At 51.4% G+C, this 24,617-nt stretch overlaps 40 non-coding genes across 40 annotated transcripts; all 40 read left to right on the forward strand.

Moving 5' to 3' along the window:
* Nucleotides 1-143: 143 nt before the first annotated feature.
* Nucleotides 144-214, forward strand: TRNAG-GCC (transfer RNA glycine (anticodon GCC)). The gene has a single exon. It is a non-coding gene; the product is annotated as a tRNA-Gly (tRNA).
* A 350-nt stretch (nucleotides 215-564) lies between these two features.
* Nucleotides 565-635, forward strand: TRNAG-CCC (transfer RNA glycine (anticodon CCC)). The gene has a single exon. It is a non-coding gene; the product is annotated as a tRNA-Gly (tRNA).
* Nucleotides 636-1,200: 565 nt separating this feature from the next.
* On the forward strand, nucleotides 1,201-1,271 carry TRNAG-GCC (transfer RNA glycine (anticodon GCC)). The gene has a single exon. It is a non-coding gene; the product is annotated as a tRNA-Gly (tRNA).
* Nucleotides 1,272-1,621: 350 nt separating this feature from the next.
* Nucleotides 1,622-1,692, forward strand: TRNAG-CCC (transfer RNA glycine (anticodon CCC)). Its single transcript has one exon. It is a non-coding gene; the product is annotated as a tRNA-Gly (tRNA).
* A 565-nt stretch (nucleotides 1,693-2,257) lies between these two features.
* TRNAG-GCC (transfer RNA glycine (anticodon GCC)) lies at nucleotides 2,258-2,328 on the forward strand. Its single transcript has one exon. It is a non-coding gene; the product is annotated as a tRNA-Gly (tRNA).
* A 350-nt stretch (nucleotides 2,329-2,678) lies between these two features.
* On the forward strand, nucleotides 2,679-2,749 carry TRNAG-CCC (transfer RNA glycine (anticodon CCC)). The gene has a single exon. It is a non-coding gene; the product is annotated as a tRNA-Gly (tRNA).
* Nucleotides 2,750-3,301: 552 nt separating this feature from the next.
* Nucleotides 3,302-3,372, forward strand: TRNAG-GCC (transfer RNA glycine (anticodon GCC)). Its single transcript has one exon. It is a non-coding gene; the product is annotated as a tRNA-Gly (tRNA).
* A 350-nt stretch (nucleotides 3,373-3,722) lies between these two features.
* Nucleotides 3,723-3,793, forward strand: TRNAG-CCC (transfer RNA glycine (anticodon CCC)). The gene has a single exon. It is a non-coding gene; the product is annotated as a tRNA-Gly (tRNA).
* A 565-nt stretch (nucleotides 3,794-4,358) lies between these two features.
* On the forward strand, nucleotides 4,359-4,429 carry TRNAG-GCC (transfer RNA glycine (anticodon GCC)). Its single transcript has one exon. It is a non-coding gene; the product is annotated as a tRNA-Gly (tRNA).
* Nucleotides 4,430-4,779: 350 nt separating this feature from the next.
* TRNAG-CCC (transfer RNA glycine (anticodon CCC)) lies at nucleotides 4,780-4,850 on the forward strand. The gene has a single exon. It is a non-coding gene; the product is annotated as a tRNA-Gly (tRNA).
* A 565-nt stretch (nucleotides 4,851-5,415) lies between these two features.
* On the forward strand, nucleotides 5,416-5,486 carry TRNAG-GCC (transfer RNA glycine (anticodon GCC)). The gene has a single exon. It is a non-coding gene; the product is annotated as a tRNA-Gly (tRNA).
* A 350-nt stretch (nucleotides 5,487-5,836) lies between these two features.
* Nucleotides 5,837-5,907, forward strand: TRNAG-CCC (transfer RNA glycine (anticodon CCC)). Its single transcript has one exon. It is a non-coding gene; the product is annotated as a tRNA-Gly (tRNA).
* Nucleotides 5,908-6,459: 552 nt separating this feature from the next.
* TRNAG-GCC (transfer RNA glycine (anticodon GCC)) lies at nucleotides 6,460-6,530 on the forward strand. Its single transcript has one exon. It is a non-coding gene; the product is annotated as a tRNA-Gly (tRNA).
* A 350-nt stretch (nucleotides 6,531-6,880) lies between these two features.
* TRNAG-CCC (transfer RNA glycine (anticodon CCC)) lies at nucleotides 6,881-6,951 on the forward strand. The gene has a single exon. It is a non-coding gene; the product is annotated as a tRNA-Gly (tRNA).
* Nucleotides 6,952-7,928: 977 nt separating this feature from the next.
* Nucleotides 7,929-7,999, forward strand: TRNAG-CCC (transfer RNA glycine (anticodon CCC)). Its single transcript has one exon. It is a non-coding gene; the product is annotated as a tRNA-Gly (tRNA).
* A 562-nt stretch (nucleotides 8,000-8,561) lies between these two features.
* Nucleotides 8,562-8,632, forward strand: TRNAG-GCC (transfer RNA glycine (anticodon GCC)). Its single transcript has one exon. It is a non-coding gene; the product is annotated as a tRNA-Gly (tRNA).
* A 350-nt stretch (nucleotides 8,633-8,982) lies between these two features.
* On the forward strand, nucleotides 8,983-9,053 carry TRNAG-CCC (transfer RNA glycine (anticodon CCC)). The gene has a single exon. It is a non-coding gene; the product is annotated as a tRNA-Gly (tRNA).
* A 983-nt stretch (nucleotides 9,054-10,036) lies between these two features.
* TRNAG-CCC (transfer RNA glycine (anticodon CCC)) lies at nucleotides 10,037-10,107 on the forward strand. Its single transcript has one exon. It is a non-coding gene; the product is annotated as a tRNA-Gly (tRNA).
* A 977-nt stretch (nucleotides 10,108-11,084) lies between these two features.
* On the forward strand, nucleotides 11,085-11,155 carry TRNAG-CCC (transfer RNA glycine (anticodon CCC)). The gene has a single exon. It is a non-coding gene; the product is annotated as a tRNA-Gly (tRNA).
* Nucleotides 11,156-11,707: 552 nt separating this feature from the next.
* On the forward strand, nucleotides 11,708-11,778 carry TRNAG-GCC (transfer RNA glycine (anticodon GCC)). Its single transcript has one exon. It is a non-coding gene; the product is annotated as a tRNA-Gly (tRNA).
* A 350-nt stretch (nucleotides 11,779-12,128) lies between these two features.
* TRNAG-CCC (transfer RNA glycine (anticodon CCC)) lies at nucleotides 12,129-12,199 on the forward strand. The gene has a single exon. It is a non-coding gene; the product is annotated as a tRNA-Gly (tRNA).
* Nucleotides 12,200-13,765: 1,566 nt separating this feature from the next.
* On the forward strand, nucleotides 13,766-13,836 carry TRNAG-GCC (transfer RNA glycine (anticodon GCC)). Its single transcript has one exon. It is a non-coding gene; the product is annotated as a tRNA-Gly (tRNA).
* Nucleotides 13,837-14,186: 350 nt separating this feature from the next.
* Nucleotides 14,187-14,257, forward strand: TRNAG-CCC (transfer RNA glycine (anticodon CCC)). The gene has a single exon. It is a non-coding gene; the product is annotated as a tRNA-Gly (tRNA).
* A 565-nt stretch (nucleotides 14,258-14,822) lies between these two features.
* TRNAG-GCC (transfer RNA glycine (anticodon GCC)) lies at nucleotides 14,823-14,893 on the forward strand. Its single transcript has one exon. It is a non-coding gene; the product is annotated as a tRNA-Gly (tRNA).
* Nucleotides 14,894-15,243: 350 nt separating this feature from the next.
* Nucleotides 15,244-15,314, forward strand: TRNAG-CCC (transfer RNA glycine (anticodon CCC)). Its single transcript has one exon. It is a non-coding gene; the product is annotated as a tRNA-Gly (tRNA).
* A 565-nt stretch (nucleotides 15,315-15,879) lies between these two features.
* Nucleotides 15,880-15,950, forward strand: TRNAG-GCC (transfer RNA glycine (anticodon GCC)). Its single transcript has one exon. It is a non-coding gene; the product is annotated as a tRNA-Gly (tRNA).
* A 350-nt stretch (nucleotides 15,951-16,300) lies between these two features.
* Nucleotides 16,301-16,371, forward strand: TRNAG-CCC (transfer RNA glycine (anticodon CCC)). Its single transcript has one exon. It is a non-coding gene; the product is annotated as a tRNA-Gly (tRNA).
* A 552-nt stretch (nucleotides 16,372-16,923) lies between these two features.
* Nucleotides 16,924-16,994, forward strand: TRNAG-GCC (transfer RNA glycine (anticodon GCC)). The gene has a single exon. It is a non-coding gene; the product is annotated as a tRNA-Gly (tRNA).
* Nucleotides 16,995-17,344: 350 nt separating this feature from the next.
* On the forward strand, nucleotides 17,345-17,415 carry TRNAG-CCC (transfer RNA glycine (anticodon CCC)). Its single transcript has one exon. It is a non-coding gene; the product is annotated as a tRNA-Gly (tRNA).
* Nucleotides 17,416-17,980: 565 nt separating this feature from the next.
* Nucleotides 17,981-18,051, forward strand: TRNAG-GCC (transfer RNA glycine (anticodon GCC)). The gene has a single exon. It is a non-coding gene; the product is annotated as a tRNA-Gly (tRNA).
* Nucleotides 18,052-18,401: 350 nt separating this feature from the next.
* On the forward strand, nucleotides 18,402-18,472 carry TRNAG-CCC (transfer RNA glycine (anticodon CCC)). Its single transcript has one exon. It is a non-coding gene; the product is annotated as a tRNA-Gly (tRNA).
* A 565-nt stretch (nucleotides 18,473-19,037) lies between these two features.
* Nucleotides 19,038-19,108, forward strand: TRNAG-GCC (transfer RNA glycine (anticodon GCC)). The gene has a single exon. It is a non-coding gene; the product is annotated as a tRNA-Gly (tRNA).
* Nucleotides 19,109-19,458: 350 nt separating this feature from the next.
* TRNAG-CCC (transfer RNA glycine (anticodon CCC)) lies at nucleotides 19,459-19,529 on the forward strand. Its single transcript has one exon. It is a non-coding gene; the product is annotated as a tRNA-Gly (tRNA).
* Nucleotides 19,530-20,081: 552 nt separating this feature from the next.
* TRNAG-GCC (transfer RNA glycine (anticodon GCC)) lies at nucleotides 20,082-20,152 on the forward strand. The gene has a single exon. It is a non-coding gene; the product is annotated as a tRNA-Gly (tRNA).
* Nucleotides 20,153-20,502: 350 nt separating this feature from the next.
* Nucleotides 20,503-20,573, forward strand: TRNAG-CCC (transfer RNA glycine (anticodon CCC)). Its single transcript has one exon. It is a non-coding gene; the product is annotated as a tRNA-Gly (tRNA).
* Nucleotides 20,574-21,550: 977 nt separating this feature from the next.
* TRNAG-CCC (transfer RNA glycine (anticodon CCC)) lies at nucleotides 21,551-21,621 on the forward strand. Its single transcript has one exon. It is a non-coding gene; the product is annotated as a tRNA-Gly (tRNA).
* Nucleotides 21,622-22,183: 562 nt separating this feature from the next.
* TRNAG-GCC (transfer RNA glycine (anticodon GCC)) lies at nucleotides 22,184-22,254 on the forward strand. The gene has a single exon. It is a non-coding gene; the product is annotated as a tRNA-Gly (tRNA).
* Nucleotides 22,255-22,604: 350 nt separating this feature from the next.
* On the forward strand, nucleotides 22,605-22,675 carry TRNAG-CCC (transfer RNA glycine (anticodon CCC)). Its single transcript has one exon. It is a non-coding gene; the product is annotated as a tRNA-Gly (tRNA).
* Nucleotides 22,676-23,658: 983 nt separating this feature from the next.
* TRNAG-CCC (transfer RNA glycine (anticodon CCC)) lies at nucleotides 23,659-23,729 on the forward strand. The gene has a single exon. It is a non-coding gene; the product is annotated as a tRNA-Gly (tRNA).
* A 565-nt stretch (nucleotides 23,730-24,294) lies between these two features.
* On the forward strand, nucleotides 24,295-24,365 carry TRNAG-GCC (transfer RNA glycine (anticodon GCC)). Its single transcript has one exon. It is a non-coding gene; the product is annotated as a tRNA-Gly (tRNA).
* The last annotated feature ends 252 nt before the right edge of the window (nucleotides 24,366-24,617 follow it).

Genomic DNA, 24,617 nt, shown 5'->3' on the forward strand with positions numbered 1-24,617 from the left:
TGAGAAGGACTGCCAGGGCAGCGCAGCTCCCATTCACCCACCGGAGCTGGCGCCATCCTCATGTCACTGCAGTGCTCTGTTAAATCAGCTGCTCTGGGCTGCAATGGTCCAGAGCACTGTAGCGCCAGTGTGCAGCATGTAAGGCATTGGTGGTTCAGTGGTAGAATTCTCGCCTGCCACGCGGGAGGCCCGGGTTCGATTCCCGGCCAATGCATGAGCGTTTTGCACATGTACCTTTCGTTGACTTTGAAGCATCGTGAAAAGGAAGAGACCGAACAAAAAAACAAGCCTTGATTGCCTTGCTTGCCTTATTTCTGCTACTAGCGATCACTCTGCTGATCCCTTTTAGTAGAAGGGGCCGCTGCGCCTTGACTGGAAGCAGGGCAATCTCAGATTATGCAAAACACTCATAGAGGCCCAGCCCGAGTAGGTGCCAGTCTCACACGTCTGCAAAGGCCTTCAATGAGGCTTTCAGCAGAAGTCAAGAGTTTACGAGTGACCATTCGCATGGAACTGGCAGGTGTGTTAAATCAAGCGCTCTACCGCAGTAATGCTGCTTGTCAAGCATTGGTAGTTCAGTGGTAGAATTCTCGCTTCCCAAGCGGGAGGCCCGGGTTCGATTCCCGGCCAATGCATGGCACTTTTGTAGACGTGTCTCTTGATATTTTAAAAGGCATGGGAAAAGAAAAATGGAAACGGTAGATAAGATGATTGCATTGCTTGTCTGTTTTCTGCGCAAAGAAAGCAATCTGCTGCCCTCTTTTAGCAGAAGATGGAACTGCAGTTTCAACTTAAGGCGGGAAACCTTCTATTATGCAAATAATTCCCAGAAGACCCCAGAAGCCCAGATTGAAAGGGTGTCAGCCTCGTGTGGCTGCAAAGATATCCCCTGAGTCCTGCGGTAGAAGTCTGGCTTTCCTGAGGCACGGTGCTCAGGGAACTGCACTCAGAGTAGCGACCCATACAAAGGCCTCCCTCATCTACCAGTGTGCTTGCCTCTGTCCACTTTTCCTGTCTATAGAACCTGGCCGTTCGTGGCCGTTCGTGGCCAAGTGAGTGAGAAGGACTGCCAGGGCAGCGCAGCTCCCATTCACCCACCGGAGCTGGCGCCATCCTCATGTCACTGCAGTGCTCTGTTAAATCAGCTGCTCTGGGCTGCAATGGTCCAGAGCACTGTAGCGCCAGTGTGCAGCATGTAAGGCATTGGTGGTTCAGTGGTAGAATTCTCGCCTGCCACGCGGGAGGCCCGGGTTCGATTCCCGGCCAATGCATGAGTGTTTTGCACATGTACCTTTCGTTGACTTTGAAGCATCGTGAAAAGGAAGAGACCGAACAAAAAAACAAGCCTTGATTGCCTTGCTTGCCTTATTTCTGCTACTAGCGATCACTCTGCTGATCCCTTTTAGTAGAAGGGGCCGCTGCGCCTTGACTGGAAGCAGGGCAATCTCAGATTATGCAAACAGCTCATAGAGGCCCAGCCCGAGTAGGTGCCAGTCTCACACGTCTGCAAAGGCCTTCAATGAGGCTTTCAGCAGAAGTCAAGAGTTTACGAGTGACCATTCGCATGGAACTGGCAGGTGTGTTAAATCAAGTGCTCTACCGCAGTAATGCTGCTTGTCAGGCATTGGTAGTTCAGTGGTAGAATTCTCGCTTCCCAAGCGGGAGGCCCGGGTTCGATTCCCGGCCAATGCATGGCACTTTTGTAGACGTGTCTCTTGATATTTTAAAAGGCATGGGAAAAGAAAAATGGAAACGGTAGATAAGATGATTGCATTGCTTGTCTGTTTTCTGCGCAAAGAAAGCACTCTGCTGCCCTCTTTTAGCAGAAGATGGAACGGCAGTTTCAACTTAAGGCGGGAAACCTTCTATTATGCAAATAATTCCCAGAAGACCCCAGAAGCCCAGATTGAAAGGGTGTCAGCCTCGTGTGGCTGCAAAGATATCCCCTGAGTCCTGCGGTAGAAGTCTGGCTTTCCTGAGGCACGGTGCTCAGGGAACTGCACTCAGAGTAGCGACCCATACAAAGGCCACCCTCATCTACCAGTGTGCTTGCCTCTGTCCACTTTTCCTGTCTATAGAACCTGGCCGTTCGTGGCCGTTCGTGGCCAAGTGAGTGAGAAGGACTGCCAGGGCAGCGCAGCTCCCATTCACCCACCGGAGCTGGCGCCATCCTCATGTCACTGCAGTGCTCTGTTAAATCAGCTGCTCTGGGCTGCAATGGTCCAGAGCACTGTAGCGCCAGTGTGCAGCATGTAAGGCATTGGTGGTTCAGTGGTAGAATTCTCGCCTGCCACGCGGGAGGCCCGGGTTCGATTCCCGGCCAATGCATGAGCGTTTTGCACATGTACCTTTCGTTGACTTTGAAGCATCGTGAAAAGGAAGAGACCGAACAAAAAAACAAGCCTTGATTGCCTTGCTTGCCTTATTTCTGCTACTAGCGATCACTCTGCTGATCCCTTTTAGTAGAAGGGGCCGCTGCGCCTTGACTGGAAGCAGGGCAATCTCAGATTATGCAAAACACTCATAGAGGCCCAGCCCGAGTAGGTGCCAGTCTCACACGTCTGCAAAGGCCTTCAATGAGGCTTTCAGCAGAAGTCAAGAGTTTACGAGTGACCATTCGCATGGAACTGGCAGGTGTGTTAAATCAAGCGCTCTACCGCAGTAATGCTGCTTGTCAAGCATTGGTAGTTCAGTGGTAGAATTCTCGCTTCCCAAGCGGGAGGCCCGGGTTCGATTCCCGGCCAATGCATGGCACTTTTGTAGACGTGTCTCTTGATATTTTAAAAGGCATGGGAAAAGAAAAATGGAAACGGTAGATAAGATGATTGCATTGCTTGTCTGTTTTCTGCGCAAAGAAAGCACTCTGCTGCCCTCTTTTAGCAGAAGATGGAACGGCAGTTTCAACTTAAGGCGGGAAACCTATTATGCAAATAATTCCCAGAAGACCCCAGAAGCCCAGATTGAAAGGGTGTCAGCCTCGTGTGGCTGCAAAGATATCCCCTGAGTCCTGCGGTAGAAGTCTGGCTTTCCTGAGGCACGGTGCTCAGGGAACTGCACTCAGAGTAGCGACCCATACAAAGGCCACCCTCATCTACCAGTGTGCTTGCCTCTGTCCACTTTTCCTGTCTATAGAACCTGGCCGTTCGTGGCCAAGTGAGTGAGAAGGACTGCCAGGGCAGCGCAGCTCCCATTCACCCACCGGAGCTGGCGCCATCCTCATGTCACTGCAGTGCTCTGTTAAATCAGCTGCTCTGGGCTGCAATGGTCCAGAGCACTGTAGCACCAGTGTGCAGCATGTAAGGCATTGGTGGTTCAGTGGTAGAATTCTCGCCTGCCACGCGGGAGGCCCGGGTTCGATTCCCGGCCAATGCATGAGCGTTTTGCACATGTACCTTTCGTTGACTTTGAAGCATCGTGAAAAGGAAGAGACCGAACAAAAAAACAAGCCTTGATTGCCTTGCTTGCCTTATTTCTGCTACTAGCGATCACTCTGCTGATCCCTTTTAGTAGAAGGGGCCGCTGCGCCTTGACTGGAAGCAGGGCAATCTCAGATTATGCAAACAGCTCATAGAGGCCCAGCCCGAGTAGGTGCCAGTCTCACACGTCTGCAAAGGCCTTCAATGAGGCTTTCAGCAGAAGTCAAGAGTTTACGAGTGACCATTCGCATGGAACTGGCAGGTGTGTTAAATCAAGTGCTCTACCGCAGTAATGCTGCTTGTCAGGCATTGGTAGTTCAGTGGTAGAATTCTCGCTTCCCAAGCGGGAGGCCCGGGTTCGATTCCCGGCCAATGCATGGCACTTTTGTAGACGTGTCTCTTGATATTTTAAAAGGCATGGGAAAAGAAAAATGGAAACGGTAGATAAGATGATTGCATTGCTTGTCTGTTTTCTGCGCAAAGAAAGCACTCTGCTGCCCTCTTTTAGCAGAAGATGGAACGGCAGTTTCAACTTAAGGCGGGAAACCTTCTATTATGCAAATAATTCCCAGAAGACCCCAGAAGCCCAGATTGAAAGGGTGTCAGCCTCGTGTGGCTGCAAAGATATCCCCTGAGTCCTGCGGTAGAAGTCTGGCTTTCCTGAGGCACGGTGCTCAGGGAACTGCACTCAGAGTAGCGACCCATACAAAGGCCTCCCTCATCTACCAGTGTGCTTGCCTCTGTCCACTTTTCCTGTCTATAGAACCTGGCCGTTCGTGGCCGTTCGTGGCCAAGTGAGTGAGAAGGACTGCCAGGGCAGCGCAGCTCCCATTCACCCACCGGAGCTGGCGCCATCCTCATGTCACTGCAGTGCTCTGTTAAATCAGCTGCTCTGGGCTGCAATGGTCCAGAGCACTGTAGCGCCAGTGTGCAGCATGTAAGGCATTGGTGGTTCAGTGGTAGAATTCTCGCCTGCCACGCGGGAGGCCCGGGTTCGATTCCCGGCCAATGCATGAGTGTTTTGCACATGTACCTTTCGTTGACTTTGAAGCATCGTGAAAAGGAAGAGACCGAACAAAAAAACAAGCCTTGATTGCCTTGCTTGCCTTATTTCTGCTACTAGCGATCACTCTGCTGATCCCTTTTAGTAGAAGGGGCCGCTGCGCCTTGACTGGAAGCAGGGCAATCTCAGATTATGCAAAACGCTCATAGAGGCCCAGCCCGAGTAGGTGCCAGTCTCACACGTCTGCAAAGGCCTTCAATGAGGCTTTCAGCAGAAGTCAAGAGTTTACGAGTGACCATTCGCATGGAACTGGCAGGTGTGTTAAATCAAGCGCTCTACCGCAGTAATGCTGCTTGTCAAGCATTGGTAGTTCAGTGGTAGAATTCTCGCTTCCCAAGCGGGAGGCCCGGGTTCGATTCCCGGCCAATGCATGGCACTTTTGTAGACGTGTCTCTTGATATTTTAAAAGGCATGGGAAAAGAAAAATGGAAACGGTAGATAAGATGATTGCATTGCTTGTCTGTTTTCTGCGCAAAGAAAGCAATCTGCTGCCCTCTTTTAGCAGAAGATGGAACTGCAGTTTCAACTTAAGGCGGGAAACCTTCTATTATGCAAATAATTCCCAGAAGACCCCAGAAGCCCAGATTGAAAGGGTGTCAGCCTCGTGTGGCTGCAAAGATATCCCCTGAGTCCTGCGGTAGAAGTCTGGCTTTCCTGAGGCACGGTGCTCAGGGAACTGCACTCAGAGTAGCGACCCATACAAAGGCCACCCTCATCTACCAGTGTGCTTGCCTCTGTCCACTTTTCCTGTCTATAGAACCTGGCCGTTCGTGGCCGTTCGTGGCCAAGTGAGTGAGAAGGACTGCCAGGGCAGCGCAGCTCCCATTCACCCACCGGAGCTGGCGCCATCCTCATGTCACTGCAGTGCTCTGTTAAATCAGCTGCTCTGGGCTGCAATGGTCCAGAGCACTGTAGCGCCAGTGTACAGCATGTAAGGCATTGGTGGTTCAGTGGTAGAATTCTCGCCTGCCACGCGGGAGGCCCGGGTTCGATTCCCGGCCAATGCATGAGCGTTTTGCACATGTACCTTTCGTTGACTTTGAAGCATCGTGAAAAGGAAGAGACCGAACAAAAAAACAAGCCTTGATTGCCTTGCTTGCCTTATTTCTGCTACTAGCGATCACTCTGCTGATCCCTTTTAGTAGAAGGGGCCGCTGCGCCTTGACTGGAAGCAGGGCAATCTCAGATTATGCAAAACGCTCATAGAGGCCCAGCCCGAGTAGGTGCCAGTCTCACACGTCTGCAAAGGCCTTCAATGAGGCTTTCAGCAGAAGTCAAGAGTTTACGAGTGACCATTCGCATGGAACTGGCAGGTGTGTTAAATCAAGTGCTCTACCGCAGTAATGCTGCTTGTCAGGCATTGGTAGTTCAGTGGTAGAATTCTCGCTTCCCAAGCGGGAGGCCCGGGTTCGATTCCCGGCCAATGCATGGCACTTTTGTAGACGTGTCTCTTGATATTTTAAAAGGCATGGGAAAAGAAAAATGGAAACGGTAGATAAGATGATTGCATTGCTTGTCTGTTTTCTGCGCAAAGAAAGCACTCTGCTGCCCTCTTTTAGCAGAAGATGGAACGGCAGTTTCAATTTAAGGCGGGAAACCTATTATGCAAATAATTCCCAGAAGACCCCAGAAGCCCAGATTGAAAGGGTGTCAGCCTCGTGTGGCTGCAAAGATATCCCCTGAGTCCTGCGGTAGAAGTCTGGCTTTCCTGAGGCACGGTGCTCAGGGAACTGCACTCAGAGTAGCGACCCATACAAAGGCCACCCTCATCTACCAGTGTGCTTGCCTCTGTCCACTTTTCCTGTCTATAGAACCTGGCCGTTCGTGGCCAAGTGAGTGAGAAGGACTGCCAGGGCAGCGCAGCTCCCATTCACCCACCGGAGCTGGCGCCATCCTCATGTCACTGCAGTGCTCTGTTAAATCAGCTGCTCTGGGCTGCAATGGTCCAGAGCACTGTAGCGCCAGTGTGCAGCATGTAAGGCATTGGTGGTTCAGTGGTAGAATTCTCGCCTGCCACGCGGGAGGCCCGGGTTCGATTCCCGGCCAATGCATGAGCGTTTTGCACATGTACCTTTCGTTGACTTTGAAGCATCGTGAAAAGGAAGAGACCGAACAAAAAAACAAGCCTTGATTGCCTTGCTTGCCTTATTTCTGCTACTAGCGATCACTCTGCTGATCCCTTTTAGTAGAAGGGGCCGCTGCGCCTTGACTGGAAGCAGGGCAATCTCAGATTATGCAAACAGCTCATAGAGGCCCAGCCCGAGTAGGTGCCAGTCTCACACGTCTGCAAAGGCCTTCAATGAGGCTTTCAGCAGAAGTCAAGAGTTTACGAGTGACCATTCGCATGGAACTGGCAGGTGTGTTAAATCAAGTGCTCTACCGCAGTAATGCTGCTTGTCAGGCATTGGTAGTTCAGTGGTAGAATTCTCGCTTCCCAAGCGGGAGGCCCGGGTTCGATTCCCGGCCAATGCATGGCACTTTTGTAGACGTGTCTCTTGATATTTTAAAAGGCATGGGAAAAGAAAAATGGAAACGGTAGATAAGATGATTGCATTGCTTGTCTGTTTTCTGCGCAAAGAAAGCACTCTGCTGCCCTCTTTTAGCAGAAGATGGAACGGCAGTTTCAACTTAAGGCGGGAAACCTTCTATTATGCAAATAATTCCCAGAAGACCCCAGAAGCCCAGATTGAAAGGGTGTCAGCCTCGTGTGGCTGCAAAGATATCCCCTGAGTCCTGCGGTAGAAGTCTGGCTTTCCTGAGGCACGGTGCTCAGGGAACTGCACTCAGAGTAGCGACCCATACAAAGGCCACCCTCATCTACCAGTGTGCTTGCCTCTGTCCACTTTTCCTGTCTATAGAACCTGGCCGTTCGTGGCCGTTCGTGGCCAAGTGAGTGAGAAGGACTGCCAGGGCAGCGCAGCTCCCATTCACCCACCGGAGCTGGCGCCATCCTCATGTCACTGCAGTGCTCTGTTAAATCAGCTGCTCTGGGCTGCAATGGTCCAGAGCACTGTAGCGCCAGTGTACAGCATGTAAGGCATTGGTGGTTCAGTGGTAGAATTCTCACCTGCCACGCGGGAGGCCCGGGTTCGATTCCCGGCCAATGCATGAGCGTTTTTCACATGTACCTTTCGTTGACTTTGAAGCATCGTGAAAAGGAAGAGACCGAACAAAAAAACAAGCCTTGCTTGCCTTATTTCTGCTACTAGCGATCACTCTGCTGATCCCTTTTAGTAGAAGGGGCCGCTGCGCCTTGACTGGAAGCAGGGCAATCTCAGATTATGCAAAACGCTCATAGAGGCCCAGCCCGAGTAGGTGCCAGTCTCACACGTCTGCAAAGGCCTTCAATGAGGCTTTCAGCAGAAGTCAAGAGTTTACGAGTGACCATTCGCATGGAACTGGCAGGTGTGTTAAATCAAGTGCTCTACCGCAGTAATGCTGCTTGTCAGGCATTGGTAGTTCAGTGGTAGAATTCTCGCTTCCCAAGCGGGAGGCCCGGGTTCGATTCCCGGCCAATGCATGGCACTTTTGTAGACGTGTCTCTTGATATTTTAAAAGGCATGGGAAAAGAAAAATGGAAACGGTAGATAAGATGATTGCATTGCTTGTCTGTTTTCTGCGCAAAGAAAGCACTCTGCTGCCCTCTTTTAGCAGAAGATGGAACGGCAGTTTCAATTTAAGGCGGGAAACCTATTATGCAAATAATTCCCAGAAGACCCCAGAAGCCCAGATTGAAAGGGTGTCAGCCTCGTGTGGCTGCAAAGATATCCCCTGAGTCCTACGGTAGAAGTCTGGCTTTCCTGAGGCACGGTGCTCAGGGAACTGCACTCAGAGTAGCGACCCATACAAAGGCCACCCTCATCTACCAGTGTGCTTGCCTCTGTCCACTTTTCCTGTCTATAGAACCTGGCCGTTCGTGGCCGTTCGTGGCCAAGTGAGTGAGAAGGACTGCCAGGGCAGCGCAGCTCCCATTCACCCACCGGAGCTGGCGCCATCCTCATGTCACTGCAGTGCTCTGTTAAATCAGCTGCTCTGGGCTGCAATGGTCCAGAGCACTGTAGCGCCAGTGTGCAGCATGTAAGGCATTGGTGGTTCAGTGGTAGAATTCTCGCCTGCCACGCGGGAGGCCCGGGTTCGATTCCCGGCCAATGCATGAGCGTTTTGCACATGTACCTTTCGTTGACTTTGAAGCATCGTGAAAAGGAAGAGACCGAACAAAAAAACAAGCCTTGATTGCCTTGCTTGCCTTATTTCTGCTACTAGCGATCACTCTGCTGATCCCTTTTAGTAGAAGGGGCCGCTGCGCCTTGACTGGAAGCAGGGCAATCTCAGATTATGCAAAACACTCATAGAGGCCCAGCCCGAGTAGGTGCCAGTCTCACACGTCTGCAAAGGCCTTCAATGAGGCTTTCAGCAGAAGTCAAGAGTTTACGAGTGACCATTCGCATGGAACTGGCAGGTGTGTTAAATCAAGCGCTCTACCGCAGTAATGCTGCTTGTCAAGCATTGGTAGTTCAGTGGTAGAATTCTCGCTTCCCAAGCGGGAGGCCCGGGTTCGATTCCCGGCCAATGCATGGCACTTTTGTAGACGTGTCTCTTGATATTTTAAAAGGCATGGGAAAAGAAAAATGGAAACGGTAGATAAGATGATTGCATTGCTTGTCTGTTTTCTGCGCAAAGAAAGCACTCTGCTGCCCTCTTTTAGCAGAAGATGGAACGGCAGTTTCAACTTAAGGCGGGAAACCTATTATGCAAATAATTCCCAGAAGACCCCAGAAGCCCAGATTGAAAGGGTGTCAGCCTCGTGTGGCTGCAAAGATATCCCCTGAGTCCTGCGGTAGAAGTCTGGCTTTCCTGAGGCACGGTGCTCAGGGAACTGCACTCAGAGTAGCGACCCATACAAAGGCCACCCTCATCTACCAGTGTGCTTGCCTCTGTCCACTTTTCCTGTCTATAGAACCTGGCCGTTCGTGGCCGTTCGTGGCCAAGTGAGTGAGAAGGACTGCCAGGGCAGCGCAGCTCCCATTCACCCACCGGAGCTGGCGCCATCCTCATGTCACTGCAGTGCTCTGTTAAATCAGCTGCTCTGGGCTGCAATGGTCCAGAGCACTGTAGCGCCAGTGTGCAGCATGTAAGGCATTGGTGGTTCAGTGGTTGAATTCTCGCCTGCCACGCGGGAGGCCCGGGTTCGATTCCCGGCCAATGCATGAGTGTTTTGCACATGTACCTTTCGTTGACTTTGAAGCATCGTGAAAAGGAAGAGACCGAACAAAAAAACAAGCCTTGATTGCCTTGCTTGCCTTATTTCTGCTACTAGCGATCACTCTGCTGATCCCTTTTAGTAGAAGGGGCCGCTGCGCCTTGACTGGAAGCAGGGCAATCTCAGATTATGCAAAACGCTCATAGAGGCCCAGCCCGAGTAGGTGCCAGTCTCACACGTCTGCAAAGGCCTTCAATGAGGCTTTCAGCAGAAGTCAAGAGTTTACGAGTGACCATTCGCATGGAACTGGCAGGTGTGTTAAATCAAGCGCTCTACCGCAGTAATGCTGCTTGTCAAGCATTGGTAGTTCAGTGGTAGAATTCTCGCTTCCCAAGCGGGAGGCCCGGGTTCGATTCCCGGCCAATGCATGGCACTTTTGTAGACGTGTCTCTTGATATTTTAAAAGGCATGGGAAAAGAAAAATGGAAACGGTAGATAAGATGATTGCATTGCTTGTCTGTTTTCTGCGCAAAGAAAGCACTCTGCTGCCCTCTTTTAGCAGAAGATGGAACGGCAGTTTCAACTTAAGGCGGGAAACCTTCTATTATGCAAATAATTCCCAGAAGACCCCAGAAGCCCAGATTGAAAGGGTGTCAGCCTCGTGTGGCTGCAAAGATATCCCCTGAGTCCTGCGGTAGAAGTCTGGCTTTCCTGAGGCACGGTGCTCAGGGAACTGCACTCAGAGTAGCGACCCATACAAAGGCCACCCTCATCTACCAGTGTGCTTGCCTCTGTCCACTTTTCCTGTCTATAGAACCTGGCCGTTCGTGGCCGTTCGTGGCCAAGTGAGTGAGAAGGACTGCCAGGGCAGCGCAGCTCCCATTCACCCACCGGAGCTGGCGCCATCCTCATGTCACTGCAGTGCTCTGTTAAATCAGCTGCTCTGGGCTGCAATGGTCCAGAGCACTGTAGCGCCAGTGTACAGCATGTAAGGCATTGGTGGTTCAGTGGTAGAATTCTCACCTGCCACGCGGGAGGCCCGGGTTCGATTCCCGGCCAATGCATGAGCGTTTTTCACATGTACCTTTCGTTGACTTTGAAGCATCGTGAAAAGGAAGAGACCGAACAAAAAAACAAGCCTTGCTTGCCTTATTTCTGCTACTAGCGATCACTCTGCTGATCCCTTTTAGTAGAAGGGGCCGCTGCGCCTTGACTGGAAGCAGGGCAATCTCAGATTATGCAAAACGCTCATAGAGGCCCAGCCCGAGTAGGTGCCAGTCTCACACGTCTGCAAAGGCCTTCAATGAGGCTTTCAGCAGAAGTCAAGAGTGTACGAGTGACCATTCGCATGGAACTGGCAGGTGTGTTAAATCAAGTGCTCTACCGCAGTAATGCTGCTTGTCAGGCATTGGTAGTTCAGTGGTAGAATTCTCGCTTCCCAAGCGGGAGGCCCGGGTTCGATTCCCGGCCAATGCATGGCACTTTTGTAGACGTGTCTCTTGATATTTTAAAAGGCATGGGAAAAGAAAAATGGAAACGGTAGATAAGATGATTGCATTGCTTGTCTGTTTTCTGCGCAAAGAAAGCACTCTGCTGCCCTCTTTTAGCAGAAGATGGAACGGCAGTTTCAATTTAAGGCGGGAAACCTATTATGCAAATAATTCCCAGAAGACCCCAGAAGCCCAGATTGAAAGGGTGTCAGCCTCGTGTGGCTGCAAAGATATCCCCTGAGTCCTACGGTAGAAGTCTGGCTTTCCTGAGGCACGGTGCTCAGGGAACTGCACTCAGAGTAGCGACCCATACAAAGGCCACCCTCATCTACCAGTGTGCTTGCCTCTGTCCACTTTTCCTGTCTATAGAACCTGGCCGTTCGTGGCCAAGTGAGTGAGAAGGACTGCCAGGGCAGCGCAGCTCCCATTCACCCACCGGAGCTGGCGCCATCCTCATGTCACTGCAGTGCTCTGTTAAATCAGCTGCTCTGGGCTGCAATGGTCCAGAGCACTGTAGCACCAGTGTGCAGCATGTAAGGCATTGGTGGTTCAGTGGTAGAATTCTCGCCTGCCACGCGGGAGGCCCGGGTTCGATTCCCGGCCAATGCATGAGCGTTTTGCACATGTACCTTTCGTTGACTTTGAAGCATCGTGAAAAGGAAGAGACCGAACAAAAAAACAAGCCTTGATTGCCTTGCTTGCCTTATTTCTGCTACTAGCGATCACTCTGCTGATCCCTTTTAGTAGAAGGGGCCGCTGCGCCTTGACTGGAAGCAGGTCAATCTCAGATTATGCAAACAGCTCATAGAGGCCCAGCCCGAGTAGGTGCCAGTCTCACACGTCTGCAAAGGCCTTCAATGAGGCTTTCAGCAGAAGTCAAGAGTTTACGAGTGACCATTCGCATGGAACTGGCAGGTGTGTTAAATCAAGTGCTCTACCGCAGTAATGCTGCTTGTCAGGCATTGGTAGTTCAGTGGTAGAATTCTCGCTTCCCAAGCGGGAGGCCCGGGTTCGATTCCCGGCCAATGCATGGCACTTTTGTAGACGTGTCTCTTGATATTTTAAAAGGCATGGGAAAAGAAAAATGGAAACGGTAGATAAGATGATTGCATTGCTTGTCTGTTTTCTGCGCAAAGAAAGCACTCTGCTGCCCTCTTTTAGCAGAAGATGGAACGGCAGTTTCAACTTAAGGCGGGAAACCTTCTATTATGCAAATAATTCCCAGAAGACCCCAGAAGCCCAGATTGAAAGGGTGTCAGCCTCGTGTGGCTGCAAAGATATCCCCTGAGTCCTGCGGTAGAAGTCTGGCTTTCCTGAGGCACGGTGCTCAGGGAACTGCACTCAGAGTAGCGACCCATACAAAGGCCTCCCTCATCTACCAGTGTGCTTGCCTCTGTCCACTTTTCCTGTCTATAGAACCTGGCCGTTCGTGGCCGTTCGTGGCCAAGTGAGTGAGAAGGACTGCCAGGGCAGCGCAGCTCCCATTCACCCACCGGAGCTGGCGCCATCCTCATGTCACTGCAGTGCTCTGTTAAATCAGCTGCTCTGGGCTGCAATGGTCCAGAGCACTGTAGCGCCAGTGTGCAGCATGTAAGGCATTGGTGGTTCAGTGGTAGAATTCTCGCCTGCCACGCGGTTGACTTTGAAGCATCGTGAAAAGGAAGAGACCGAACAAAAAAACAAGCCTTGATTGCCTTGCTTGCCTTATTTCTGCTACTAGCGATCACTCTGCTGATCCCTTTTAGTAGAAGGGGCCGCTGCGCCTTGACTGGAAGCAGGGCAATCTCAGATTATGCAAAACGCTCATAGAGGCCCAGCCCGAGTAGGTGCCAGTCTCACACGTCTGCAAAGGCCTTCAATGAGGCTTTCAGCAGAAGTCAAGAGTTTACGAGTCACCATTCGCATGGAACTGGCAGGTGTGTTAAATCAAGCGCTCTACCGCAGTAATGCTGCTTGTCAAGCATTGGTAGTTCAGTGGTAGAATTCTCTCTTCCCAAGCGGGAGGCCCGGGTTCGATTCCCGGCCAATGCATGGCACTTTTGTAGACGTGTCTCTTGATATTTTAAAAGGCATGGGAAAAGAAAAATGGAAACGGTAGATAAGATGATTGCATTGCTTGTCTGTTTTCTGCGCAAAGAAAGCAATCTGCTGCCCTCTTTTAGCAGAAGATGGAACTGCAGTTTCAACTTAAGGCGGGAAACCTTCTATTATGCAAATAATTCCCAGAAGACCCCAGAAGCCCAGATTGAAAGGGTGTCAGCCTCGTGTGGCTGCAAAGATATCCCCTGAGTCCTGCGGTAGAAGTCTGGCTTTCCTGAGGCACGGTGCTCAGGGAACTGCACTCAGAGTAGCGACCCATACAAAGGCCACCCTCATCTACCAGTGTGCTTGCCTCTGTCCACTTTTCCTGTCTATAGAACCTGGCCGTTCGTGGCCGTTCGTGGCCAAGTGAGTGAGAAGGACTGCCAGGGCAGCGCAGCTCCCATTCACCCACCGGAGCTGGCGCCATCCTCATGTCACTGCAGTGCTCTGTTAAATCAGCTGCTCTGGGCTGCAATGGTCCAGAGCACTGTAGCGCCAGTGTGCAGCATGTAAGGCATTGGTGGTTCAGTGGTAGAATTCTCGCCTGCCACGCGGGAGGCCCGGGTTCGATTCCCGGCCAATGCATGAGCGTTTTGCACATGTACCTTTCGTTGACTTTGAAGCATCGTGAAAAGGAAGAGACCGAACAAAAAAACAAGCCTTGATTGCCTTGCTTGCCTTATTTCTGCTACTAGCGATCACTCTGCTGATCCCTTTTAGTAGAAGGGGCCGCTGCGCCTTGACTGGAAGCAGGGCAATCTCAGATTATGCAAAACACTCATAGAGGCCCAGCCCGAGTAGGTGCCAGTCTCACACGTCTGCAAAGGCCTTCAATGAGGCTTTCAGCAGAAGTCAAGAGTTTACGAGTGACCATTCGCATGGAACTGGCAGGTGTGTTAAATCAAGCGCTCTACCGCAGTAATGCTGCTTGTCAAGCATTGGTAGTTCAGTGGTAGAATTCTCGCTTCCCAAGCGGGAGGCCCGGGTTCGATTCCCGGCCAATGCATGGCACTTTTGTAGACGTGTCTCTTGATATTTTAAAAGGCATGGGAAAAGAAAAATGGAAACGGTAGATAAGATGATTGCATTGCTTGTCTGTTTTCTGCGCAAAGAAAGCAATCTGCTGCCCTCTTTTAGCAGAAGATGGAACTGCAGTTTCAACTTAAGGCGGGAAACCTTCTATTATGCAAATAATTCCCAGAAGACCCCAGAAGCCCAGATTGAAAGGGTGTCAGCCTCGTGTGGCTGCAAAGATATCCCCTGAGTCCTGCGGTAGAAGTCTGGCTTTCCTGAGGCACGGTGCTCAGGGAACTGCACTCAGAGTAGCGACCCATACAAAGGCCTCCCTCATCTACCAGTGTGCTTGCCTCTGTCCACTTTTCCTGTCTATAGAACCTGGCCGTTCGTGGCCGTTCGTGGCCAAGTGAGTGAGAAGGACTGCCAGGGCAGCGCAGCTCCCATTCACCCACCGGAGCTGGCGCCATCCTCATGTCACTGCAGTGCTCTGTTAAATCAGCTGCTCTGGGCTGCAATGGTCCAGAGCACTGTAGCGCCAGTGTGCAGCATGTAAGGCATTGGTGGTTCAGTGGTAGAATTCTCGCCTGCCACGCGGGAGGCCCGGGTTCGATTCCCGGCCAATGCATGAGTGTTTTGCACATGTACCTTTCGTTGACTTTGAAGCATCGTGAAAAGGAAGAGACCGAACAAAAAAACAAGCCTTGATTGCCTTGCTTGCCTTATTTCTGCTACTAGCGATCACTCTGCTGATCCCTTTTAGTAGAAGGGGCCGCTGCGCCTTGACTGGAAGCAGGGCAATCTCAGATTATGCAAACAGCTCATAGAGGCCCAGCCCGAGTAGGTGCCAGTCTCACACGTCTGCAAAGGCCTTCAATGAGGCTTTCAGCAGAAGTCAAGAGTTTACGAGTGACCATTCGCATGGAACTGGCAGGTGTGTTAAATCAAGTGCTCTACCGCAGTAATGCTGCTTGTCAGGCATTGGTAGTTCAGTGGTAGAATTCTCGCTTCCCAAGCGGGAGGCCCGGGTTCGATTCCCGGCCAATGCATGGCACTTTTGTAGACGTGTCTCTTGATATTTTAAAAGGCATGGGAAAAGAAAAATGGAAACGGTAGATAAGATGATTGCATTGCTTGTCTGTTTTCTGCGCAAAGAAAGCACTCTGCTGCCCTCTTTTAGCAGAAGATGGAACGGCAGTTTCAACTTAAGGCGGGAAACCTTCTATTATGCAAATAATTCCCAGAAGACCCCAGAAGCCCAGATTGAAAGGGTGTCAGCCTCGTGTGGCTGCAAAGATATCCCCTGAGTCCTGCGGTAGAAGTCTGGCTTTCCTGAGGCACGGTGCTCAGGGAACTGCACTCAGAGTAGCGACCCATACAAAGGCCACCCTCATCTACCAGTGTGCTTGCCTCTGTCCACTTTTCCTGTCTATAGAACCTGGCCGTTCGTGGCCGTTCGTGGCCAAGTGAGTGAGAAGGACTGCCAGGGCAGCGCAGCTCCCATTCACCCACCGGAGCTGGCGCCATCCTCATGTCACTGCAGTGCTCTGTTAAATCAGCTGCTCTGGGCTGCAATGGTCCAGAGCACTGTAGCGCCAGTGTGCAGCATGTAAGGCATTGGTGGTTCAGTGGTAGAATTCTCGCCTGCCACGCGGGAGGCCCGGGTTCGATTCCCGGCCAATGCATGAGCGTTTTGCACATGTACCTTTCGTTGACTTTGAAGCATCGTGAAAAGGAAGAGACCGAACAAAAAAACAAGCCTTGATTGCCTTGCTTGCCTTATTTCTGCTACTAGCGATCACTCTGCTGATCCCTTTTAGTAGAAGGGGCCGCTGCGCCTTGACTGGAAGCAGGGCAATCTCAGATTATGCAAAACACTCATAGAGGCCCAGCCCGAGTAGGTGCCAGTCTCACACGTCTGCAAAGGCCTTCAATGAGGCTTTCAGCAGAAGTCAAGAGTTTACGAGTGACCATTCGCATGGAACTGGCAGGTGTGTTAAATCAAGCGCTCTACCGCAGTAATGCTGCTTGTCAAGCATTGGTAGTTCAGTGGTAGAATTCTCGCTTCCCAAGCGGGAGGCCCGGGTTCGATTCCCGGCCAATGCATGGCACTTTTGTAGACGTGTCTCTTGATATTTTAAAAGGCATGGGAAAAGAAAAATGGAAACGGTAGATAAGATGATTGCATTGCTTGTCTGTTTTCTGCGCAAAGAAAGCACTCTGCTGCCCTCTTTTAGCAGAAGATGGAACGGCAGTTTCAACTTAAGGCGGGAAACCTATTATGCAAATAATTCCCAGAAGACCCCAGAAGCCCAGATTGAAAGGGTGTCAGCCTCGTGTGGCTGCAAAGATATCCCCTGAGTCCTGCGGTAGAAGTCTGGCTTTCCTGAGGCACGGTGCTCAGGGAACTGCACTCAGAGTAGCGACCCATACAAAGGCCACCCTCATCTACCAGTGTGCTTGCCTCTGTCCACTTTTCCTGTCTATAGAACCTGGCCGTTCGTGGCCAAGTGAGTGAGAAGGACTGCCAGGGCAGCGCAGCTCCCATTCACCCACCGGAGCTGGCGCCATCCTCATGTCACTGCAGTGCTCTGTTAAATCAGCTGCTCTGGGCTGCAATGGTCCAGAGCACTGTAGCACCAGTGTGCAGCATGTAAGGCATTGGTGGTTCAGTGGTAGAATTCTCGCCTGCCACGCGGGAGGCCCGGGTTCGATTCCCGGCCAATGCATGAGCGTTTTGCACATGTACCTTTCGTTGACTTTGAAGCATCGTGAAAAGGAAGAGACCGAACAAAAAAACAAGCCTTGATTGCCTTGCTTGCCTTATTTCTGCTACTAGCGATCACTCTGCTGATCCCTTTTAGTAGAAGGGGCCGCTGCGCCTTGACTGGAAGCAGGGCAATCTCAGATTATGCAAACAGCTCATAGAGGCCCAGCCCGAGTAGGTGCCAGTCTCACACGTCTGCAAAGGCCTTCAATGAGGCTTTCAGCAGAAGTCAAGAGTTTACGAGTGACCATTCGCATGGAACTGGCAGGTGTGTTAAATCAAGTGCTCTACCGCAGTAATGCTGCTTGTCAGGCATTGGTAGTTCAGTGGTAGAATTCTCGCTTCCCAAGCGGGAGGCCCGGGTTCGATTCCCGGCCAATGCATGGCACTTTTGTAGACGTGTCTCTTGATATTTTAAAAGGCATGGGAAAAGAAAAATGGAAACGGTAGATAAGATGATTGCATTGCTTGTCTGTTTTCTGCGCAAAGAAAGCACTCTGCTGCCCTCTTTTAGCAGAAGATGGAACGGCAGTTTCAACTTAAGGCGGGAAACCTTCTATTATGCAAATAATTCCCAGAAGACCCCAGAAGCCCAGATTGAAAGGGTGTCAGCCTCGTGTGGCTGCAAAGATATCCCCTGAGTCCTGCGGTAGAAGTCTGGCTTTCCTGAGGCACGGTGCTCAGGGAACTGCACTCAGAGTAGCGACCCATACAAAGGCCTCCCTCATCTACCAGTGTGCTTGCCTCTGTCCACTTTTCCTGTCTATAGAACCTGGCCGTTCGTGGCCGTTCGTGGCCAAGTGAGTGAGAAGGACTGCCAGGGCAGCGCAGCTCCCATTCACCCACCGGAGCTGGCGCCATCCTCATGTCACTGCAGTGCTCTGTTAAATCAGCTGCTCTGGGCTGCAATGGTCCAGAGCACTGTAGCGCCAGTGTGCAGCATGTAAGGCATTGGTGGTTCAGTGGTAGAATTCTCGCCTGCCACGCGGGAGGCCCGGGTTCGATTCCCGGCCAATGCATGAGTGTTTTGCACATGTACCTTTCGTTGACTTTGAAGCATCGTGAAAAGGAAGAGACCGAACAAAAAAACAAGCCTTGATTGCCTTGCTTGCCTTATTTCTGCTACTAGCGATCACTCTGCTGATCCCTTTTAGTAGAAGGGGCCGCTGCGCCTTGACTGGAAGCAGGGCAATCTCAGATTATGCAAAACGCTCATAGAGGCCCAGCCCGAGTAGGTGCCAGTCTCACACGTCTGCAAAGGCCTTCAATGAGGCTTTCAGCAGAAGTCAAGAGTTTACGAGTGACCATTCGCATGGAACTGGCAGGTGTGTTAAATCAAGCGCTCTACCGCAGTAATGCTGCTTGTCAAGCATTGGTAGTTCAGTGGTAGAATTCTCGCTTCCCAAGCGGGAGGCCCGGGTTCGATTCCCGGCCAATGCATGGCACTTTTGTAGACGTGTCTCTTGATATTTTAAAAGGCATGGGAAAAGAAAAATGGAAACGGTAGATAAGATGATTGCATTGCTTGTCTGTTTTCTGCGCAAAGAAAGCAATCTGCTGCCCTCTTTTAGCAGAAGATGGAACTGCAGTTTCAACTTAAGGCGGGAAACCTTCTATTATGCAAATAATTCCCAGAAGACCCCAGAAGCCCAGATTGAAAGGGTGTCAGCCTCGTGTGGCTGCAAAGATATCCCCTGAGTCCTGCGGTAGAAGTCTGGCTTTCCTGAGGCACGGTGCTCAGGGAACTGCACTCAGAGTAGCGACCCATACAAAGGCCACCCTCATCTACCAGTGTGCTTGCCTCTGTCCACTTTTCCTGTCTATAGAACCTGGCCGTTCGTGGCCGTTCGTGGCCAAGTGAGTGAGAAGGACTGCCAGGGCAGCGCAGCTCCCATTCACCCACCGGAGCTGGCGCCATCCTCATGTCACTGCAGTGCTCTGTTAAATCAGCTGCTCTGGGCTGCAATGGTCCAGAGCACTGTAGCGCCAGTGTACAGCATGTAAGGCATTGGTGGTTCAGTGGTAGAATTCTCGCCTGCCACGCGGGAGGCCCGGGTTCGATTCCCGGCCAATGCATGAGCGTTTTGCACATGTACCTTTCGTTGACTTTGAAGCATCGTGAAAAGGAAGAGACCGAACAAAAAAACAAGCCTTGATTGCCTTGCTTGCCTTATTTCTGCTACTAGCGATCACTCTGCTGATCCCTTTTAGTAGAAGGGGCCGCTGCGCCTTGACTGGAAGCAGGGCAATCTCAGATTATGCAAAACGCTCATAGAGGCCCAGCCCGAGTAGGTGCCAGTCTCACACGTCTGCAAAGGCCTTCAATGAGGCTTTCAGCAGAAGTCAAGAGTTTACGAGTGACCATTCGCATGGAACTGGCAGGTGTGTTAAATCAAGTGCTCTACCGCAGTAATGCTGCTTGTCAGGCATTGGTAGTTCAGTGGTAGAATTCTCGCTTCCCAAGCGGGAGGCCCGGGTTCGATTCCCGGCCAATGCATGGCACTTTTGTAGACGTGTCTCTTGATATTTTAAAAGGCATGGGAAAAGAAAAATGGAAACGGTAGATAAGATGATTGCATTGCTTGTCTGTTTTCTGCGCAAAGAAAGCACTCTGCTGCCCTCTTTTAGCAGAAGATGGAACGGCAGTTTCAATTTAAGGCGGGAAACCTATTATGCAAATAATTCCCAGAAGACCCCAGAAGCCCAGATTGAAAGGGTGTCAGCCTCGTGTGGCTGCAAAGATATCCCCTGAGTCCTGCGGTAGAAGTCTGGCTTTCCTGAGGCACGGTGCTCAGGGAACTGCACTCAGAGTAGCGACCCATACAAAGGCCACCCTCATCTACCAGTGTGCTTGCCTCTGTCCACTTTTCCTGTCTATAGAACCTGGCCGTTCGTGGCCAAGTGAGTGAGAAGGACTGCCAGGGCAGCGCAGCTCCCATTCACCCACCGGAGCTGGCGCCATCCTCATGTCACTGCAGTGCTCTGTTAAATCAGCTGCTCTGGGCTGCAATGGTCCAGAGCACTGTAGCGCCAGTGTGCAGCATGTAAGGCATTGGTGGTTCAGTGGTAGAATTCTCGCCTGCCACGCGGGAGGCCCGGGTTCGATTCCCGGCCAATGCATGAGCGTTTTGCACATGTACCTTTCGTTGACTTTGAAGCATCGTGAAAAGGAAGAGACCGAACAAAAAAACAAGCCTTGATTGCCTTGCTTGCCTTATTTCTGCTACTAGCGATCACTCTGCTGATCCCTTTTAGTAGAAGGGGCCGCTGCGCCTTGACTGGAAGCAGGGCAATCTCAGATTATGCAAACAGCTCATAGAGGCCCAGCCCGAGTAGGTGCCAGTCTCACACGTCTGCAAAGGCCTTCAATGAGGCTTTCAGCAGAAGTCAAGAGTTTACGAGTGACCATTCGCATGGAACTGGCAGGTGTGTTAAATCAAGTGCTCTACCGCAGTAATGCTGCTTGTCAGGCATTGGTAGTTCAGTGGTAGAATTCTCGCTTCCCAAGCGGGAGGCCCGGGTTCGATTCCCGGCCAATGCATGGCACTTTTGTAGACGTGTCTCTTGATATTTTAAAAGGCATGGGAAAAGAAAAATGGAAACGGTAGATAAGATGATTGCATTGCTTGTCTGTTTTCTGCGCAAAGAAAGCACTCTGCTGCCCTCTTTTAGCAGAAGATGGAACGGCAGTTTCAACTTAAGGCGGGAAACCTTCTATTATGCAAATAATTCCCAGAAGACCCCAGAAGCCCAGATTGAAAGGGTGTCAGCCTCGTGTGGCTGCAAAGATATCCCCTGAGTCCTGCGGTAGAAGTCTGGCTTTCCTGAGGCACGGTGCTCAGGGAACTGCACTCAGAGTAGCGACCCATACAAAGGCCACCCTCATCTACCAGTGTGCTTGCCTCTGTCCACTTTTCCTGTCTATAGAACCTGGCCGTTCGTGGCCGTTCGTGGCCAAGTGAGTGAGAAGGACTGCCAGGGCAGCGCAGCTCCCATTCACCCACCGGAGCTGGCGCCATCCTCATGTCACTGCAGTGCTCTGTTAAATCAGCTGCTCTGGGCTGCAATGGTCCAGAGCACTGTAGCGCCAGTGTACAGCATGTAAGGCATTGGTGGTTCAGTGGTAGAATTCTCACCTGCCACGCGGGAGGCCCGGGTTCGATTCCCGGCCAATGCATGAGCGTTTTTCACATGTACCTTTCGTTGACTTTGAAGCATCGTGAAAAGGAAGAGACCGAACAAAAAAACAAGCCTTGCTTGCCTTATTTCTGCTACTAGCGATCACTCTGCTGATCCCTTTTAGTAGAAGGGGCCGCTGCGCCTTGACTGGAAGCAGGGCAATCTCAGATTATGCAAAACGCTCATAGAGGCCCAGCCCGAGTAGGTGCCAGTCTCACACGTCTGCAAAGGCCTTCAATGAGGCTTTCAGCAGAAGTCAAGAGTTTACGAGTGACCATTCGCATGGAACTGGCAGGTGTGTTAAATCAAGTGCTCTACCGCAGTAATGCTGCTTGTCAGGCATTGGTAGTTCAGTGGTAGAATTCTCGCTTCCCAAGCGGGAGGCCCGGGTTCGATTCCCGGCCAATGCATGGCACTTTTGTAGACGTGTCTCTTGATATTTTAAAAGGCATGGGAAAAGAAAAATGGAAACGGTAGATAAGATGATTGCATTGCTTGTCTGTTTTCTGCGCAAAGAAAGCACTCTGCTGCCCTCTTTTAGCAGAAGATGGAACGGCAGTTTCAATTTAAGGCGGGAAACCTATTATGCAAATAATTCCCAGAAGACCCCAGAAGCCCAGATTGAAAGGGTGTCAGCCTCGTGTGGCTGCAAAGATATCCCCTGAGTCCTACGGTAGAAGTCTGGCTTTCCTGAGGCACGGTGCTCAGGGAACTGCACTCAGAGTAGCGACCCATACAAAGGCCACCCTCATCTACCAGTGTGCTTGCCTCTGTCCACTTTTCCTGTCTATAGAACCTGGCCGTTCGTGGCCGTTCGTGGCCAAGTGAGTGAGAAGGACTGCCAGGGCAGCGCAGCTCCCATTCACCCACCGGAGCTGGCGCCATCCTCATGTCACTGCAGTGCTCTGTTAAATCAGCTGCTCTGGGCTGCAATGGTCCAGAGCACTGTAGCGCCAGTGTGCAGCATGTAAGGCATTGGTGGTTCAGTGGTAGAATTCTCGCCTGCCACGCGGGAGGCCCGGGTTCGATTCCCGGCCAATGCATGAGCGTTTTGCACATGTACCTTTCGTTGACTTTGAAGCATCGTGAAAAGGAAGAGACCGAACAAAAAAACAAGCCTTGATTGCCTTGCTTGCCTTATTTCTGCTACTAGCGATCACTCTGCTGATCCCTTTTAGTAGAAGGGGCCGCTGCGCCTTGACTGGAAGCAGGGCAATCTCAGATTATGCAAAACACTCATAGAGGCCCAGCCCGAGTAGGTGCCAGTCTCACACGTCTGCAAAGGCCTTCAATGAGGCTTTCAGCAGAAGTCAAGAGTTTACGAGTGACCATTCGCATGGAACTGGCAGGTGTGTTAAATCAAGCGCTCTACCGCAGTAATGCTGCTTGTCAAGCATTGGTAGTTCAGTGGTAGAATTCTCGCTTCCCAAGCGGGAGGCCCGGGTTCGATTCCCGGCCAATGCATGGCACTTTTGTAGACGTGTCTCTTGATATTTTAAAAGGCATGGGAAAAGAAAAATGGAAACGGTAGATAAGATGATTGCATTGCTTGTCTGTTTTCTGCGCAAAGAAAGCACTCTGCTGCCCTCTTTTAGCAGAAGATGGAACGGCAGTTTCAACTTAAGGCGGGAAACCTATTATGCAAATAATTCCCAGAAGACCCCAGAAGCCCAGATTGAAAGGGTGTCAGCCTCGTGTGGCTGCAAAGATATCCCCTGAGTCCTGCGGTAGAAGTCTGGCTTTCCTGAGGCACGGTGCTCAGGGAACTGCACTCAGAGTAGCGACCCATACAAAGGCCACCCTCATCTACCAGTGTGCTTGCCTCTGTCCACTTTTCCTGTCTATAGAACCTGGCCGTTCGTGGCCGTTCGTGGCCAAGTGAGTGAGAAGGACTGCCAGGGCAGCGCAGCTCCCATTCACCCACCGGAGCTGGCGCCATCCTCATGTCACTGCAGTGCTCTGTTAAATCAGCTGCTCTGGGCTGCAATGGTCCAGAGCACTGTAGCGCCAGTGTGCAGCATGTAAGGCATTGGTGGTTCAGTGGTTGAATTCTCGCCTGCCACGCGGGAGGCCCGGGTTCGATTCCCGGCCAATGCATGAGTGTTTTGCACATGTACCTTTCGTTGACTTTGAAGCATCGTGAAAAGGAAGAGACCGAACAAAAAAACAAGCCTTGATTGCCTTGCTTGCCTTATTTCTGCTACTAGCGATCACTCTGCTGATCCCTTTTAGTAGAAGGGGCCGCTGCGCCTTGACTGGAAGCAGGGCAATCTCAGATTATGCAAAACGCTCATAGAGGCCCAGCCCGAGTAGGTGCCAGTCTCACACGTCTGCAAAGGCCTTCAATGAGGCTTTCAGCAGAAGTCAAGAGTTTACGAGTGACCATTCGCATGGAACTGGCAGGTGTGTTAAATCAAGCGCTCTACCGCAGTAATGCTGCTTGTCAAGCATTGGTAGTTCAGTGGTAGAATTCTCGCTTCCCAAGCGGGAGGCCCGGGTTCGATTCCCGGCCAATGCATGGCACTTTTGTAGACGTGTCTCTTGATATTTTAAAAGGCATGGGAAAAGAAAAATGGAAACGGTAGATAAGATGATTGCATTGCTTGTCTGTTTTCTGCGCAAAGAAAGCAATCTGCTGCCCTCTTTTAGCAGAAGATGGAACTGCAGTTTCAACTTAAGGCGGGAAACCTTCTATTATGCAAATAATTCCCAGAAGACCCCAGAAGCCCAGATTGAAAGGGTGTCAGCCTCGTGTGGCTGCAAAGATATCCCCTGAGTCCTGCGGTAGAAGTCTGGCTTTCCTGAGGCACGGTGCTCAGGGAACTGCACTCAGAGTAGCGACCCATACAAAGGCCACCCTCATCTACCAGTGTGCTTGCCTCTGTCCACTTTTCCTGTCTATAGAACCTGGCCGTTCGTGGCCGTTCGTGGCCAAGTGAGTGAGAAGGACTGCCAGGGCAGCGCAGCTCCCATTCACCCACCGGAGCTGGCGCCATCCTCATGTCACTGCAGTGCTCTGTTAAATCAGCTGCTCTGGGCTGCAATGGTCCAGAGCACTGTAGCGCCAGTGTGCAGCATGTAAGGCATTGGTGGTTCAGTGGTAGAATTCTCGCCTGCCACGCGGGAGGCCCGGGTTCGATTCCCGGCCAATGCATGAGTGTTTTGCACATGTACCTTTCGTTGACTTTGAAGCATCGTGAAAAGGAAGAGACCGAACAAAAAAACAAGCCTTGATTGCCTTGCTTGCCTTATTTCTGCTACTAGCGATCACTCTGCTGATCCCTTTTAGTAGAAGGGGCCGCTGCGCCTTGACTGGAAGCAGGGCAATCTCAGATTATGCAAAACGCTCATAGAGGCCCAGCCCGAGTAGGTGCCAGTCTCACACGTCTGCAAAGGCCTTCAATGA

The sequence above is a fragment of the Ambystoma mexicanum genome, unplaced genomic scaffold (assembly GCF_040938575.1).
Source record: "Ambystoma mexicanum isolate Mex_15411 unplaced genomic scaffold, UKY_AmexF1_1 Mex_scaf52, whole genome shotgun sequence".
NCBI lineage: Eukaryota > Metazoa > Chordata > Amphibia > Caudata > Ambystomatidae > Ambystoma > Ambystoma mexicanum.